Source organism: Sinocyclocheilus rhinocerous, unplaced genomic scaffold (assembly GCF_001515625.1).
Source record: "Sinocyclocheilus rhinocerous isolate Xijiao unplaced genomic scaffold, SAMN03320098_v1.1 scaffold1462, whole genome shotgun sequence".
Classification (NCBI taxonomy): domain Eukaryota; kingdom Metazoa; phylum Chordata; class Actinopteri; order Cypriniformes; family Cyprinidae; genus Sinocyclocheilus; species Sinocyclocheilus rhinocerous.
In genome coordinates this window covers 82,980-86,077 of record NW_015639843.1, presented here as the reverse complement: position 1 = coordinate 86,077, position 3,098 = coordinate 82,980, and positions in this window count along the sequence as shown.

The following is a 3,098-nucleotide window of genomic DNA, read 5'->3' as shown; positions in this document are numbered from 1 at the left end:
ACAGTATTTTCATTAACGTTAACGAAGATTAGTAAATACAGTATCAAATGTATTGCTCCGGGTTAGTTCATGCTAGTTAATACATTAATGTTTAATAAACCTTATTGTAAAGTGTTACCATTAATTTTAATGACATCTTAAGACTTGACACTCTTGCTGAGAATATTCAACTTTTATTTAAATGTTAATAATTAATACATGTAACAGTAAAGCATATACTGAAATTAAAATAAAAAACGACCATAAATAACTTATAAGTTCTAAATGACAAATACAGATGAATAGAAATAACTTAAAACTTAAGTTGTAAATAAACTATATTCCTTGAGTGCAACTGCAAAGTGACAAGTCAAAAGCAGTAATTGGATTCTTGCTTGGAAATGTACATAATGAAACGTTTTCCAAAAATTAACAAATTTGCAATGTATTGTTTAATACTATATATTTTTACCAGGTACAAGTAATTAACGGGTTCACAGTTTTGTTTTATATAATTATGTATTACTACCATGTATTGTTTCAGCCGCATTTCCTGTTTACCGCGTCGACGTCATTACTTTGCCACTAACCAATGAGAAGCGTTGTGGGCGGGGCGACACGTGCAGCCCCGCCCCAGGTGCAGCCCCGCCTCGATCTGCAGGCTGCAGCAAGTACTGCTCACTGCAGAGCCAAATGACCTCCAGCTCCCCCTCTCTGGATGTCCAGCTCCACCTCTGTGTGAACTAATGGGTGGAGTTATGTTTAGCGATAGGGTAAGGGGTAGGGTTAGGGAGTGGTTGGGTGTCTAGCTCCACCCATTACATCCAGCGAGGGGGAGCTAGAGCTCCAGCTCCTCCCATTTGGCTCTGCAGCGAGCACCCTCTCGGCTGCAGCCGGGTGTACTTGGCTGCAGGTGCTCTGATGACGACACAGCTGTTCCACGATTGGCCAGATTCACCGCATGACAATCACGTTTGTTTCGGTTTTGTTTTTATACAGTCTATGGTTTATTCGAACATCTTCAATTCCAGTAATAACAACATTAAAAGCTTTTTCTATTTTTTTACTGTAGTCGCAATGTTGAGACACGTTTATCAAAAAACACTGATAAAAGCATATTTACTCCACTTTATTGGTATTTAAATAGTATATGTTTATGTTGAACTTTATTATTGAACAGACTGTGCCCTTGTGTGGCAGGACTAGTGAAGCTCTTCCTGCTTGCATTTGGTTGGCTAGTTGTTCATTGATTGTCCTATCATCGGGCAGTGAGCGAATATATAAATTCGTGGGTGAGGTACTATGGCGTCATGAGTCACGCCCCCTTGCTTCCTGCGTTACATTTAGTTGTCCTCCAGAATGGCTGATCTGTCTAAATTGTAATTTCATTGCAGACAGACCAGTGGCGTCACTACTTGCGATTAGCTTCCCTGTTGTTGGGGCTACGTGGGAACTATCATTTGGAGACGCTGTTGCTTTGTTTTGGTTAATTTTTGTAATTCCCTTTCGTGGTGTGTGTGTGTGTGTTTGTTAGTTGGTTTACCATCATTTTCTCTTTCCTTTCTTTTGTTTTGTTTCATGTAGGGCTGAACGATTAATCGCATTTGCGATAATATCGCGATATGAAAAGTTTCGATTTTTCGCAATCGCAATATTGGTAAAAAAAATCGCAATTAGATTATTTTCCAAAATCGTTCAGACCTAGTTTCATGTACTGATTGGATGCCTTTATTGTGAAACGTGTTGATCGTTGAGTGTACTCAACCTGAGTTTGTTTTAAGTGCGCTCAATTACTTTTTTTGTTGTATTGTTTTTTTTTATTATAGTTATTGTGTAAGTGTTATTCTTCCCTGTTGTATTACTATATTGAGTGGCTGTGAGTCTGATGTTTGTGCTCATTTGCTGAGTTTTGTTTTGTGTTGTAGTAGCAATAATTTATTATTGCCTTGTTTTGTATTAGTTAGTTATTTTGGTGGATTTAAGTATTTGTATCTGTTCATTAGGGGGTGGGTAACTCTCTTTATTGTAATCCATTTGTGATATTGACTGTCTTTTCAAGTGTATAACCTGATTTCTGTTGTTACAGGAGCTGAGTCCCTAAGGCAGGGGCGGATTCCTGGTGCTGGTGTTTCTTTCACGAGTGCTGGTTGGAGTGTGTGTGTGTGTGTGTGTGTGTGTGTGTGTGTGCATGAGTGTGTGTCACAGGTATAAGTGAAGGGGTGTTTTGCTGTATAGGCCGACTGTGCCCTTATGCCCTGCGGTCAAGCCTCGGTTCCTGTACCTTGATGACCCAGGTTGCCCACGGTTGTATTTTGTGAAGTGTGTAATTGAGTTTGTTATGTGTTAACTGTTGTGTTTAGTGATTGCTCTTCTACCTCCCTTTATGTAATAAACCCTTTTTAATTGTAATAAATTGCTTCGTATATCTATGTCCCCTGCAAATTTATCGTGAGCTGACCTGTGTTGCCTAAAAATAAATTTATTAAGAACGGTCCCTGGGCAAGACCCAGGGTAGTGTAGTCGTGCTAAATCTTTAATCCTTTACTGCTTCGCCACACTTGTTTGCTTCATTGAGTTCTGTTACTTTTGTGTTTGTGGACTCTCTGTTTTGTGGATTATTTTTTGCCAGTGATTTCTGCCAGTGGCTCTGTTTTTTGCATCACTGTTTGGGACTACAATAAAGCTGCAATTGGATCTTCTTGTAACATGATTATTATTTCGTGAGTAGGCTATTTCGTGACAATTGCTGGCTTAAAATGAACCACAAATAGGTTGGACATTAAAAAGCAGACAGAATTACTAGAAGCAACAGTATCAAAATGTGAACATTTATTAGTAACACGCATAGACAAAAATATAAGACAAATTGAATTATGTAGCATAGTTTTCAACATTGCATAGGCTACATTTAAACTCGTTTAACAAGCATTTTAGAAATAAAAATATAACAAAGTAATATTTTAATTCAAGTGTATTAAATGGTTCTCTGTTATCCTTTTTAACCGAAATAGTGCCGCTTCTCGTGCCGGTGTTGTGCCGAATTCTGCACCCCTGCCAGATTATGCACCCCCTCGTTGAAGTCACTACCTGATTGCCTAATCCTAACCCCACCCCGAATC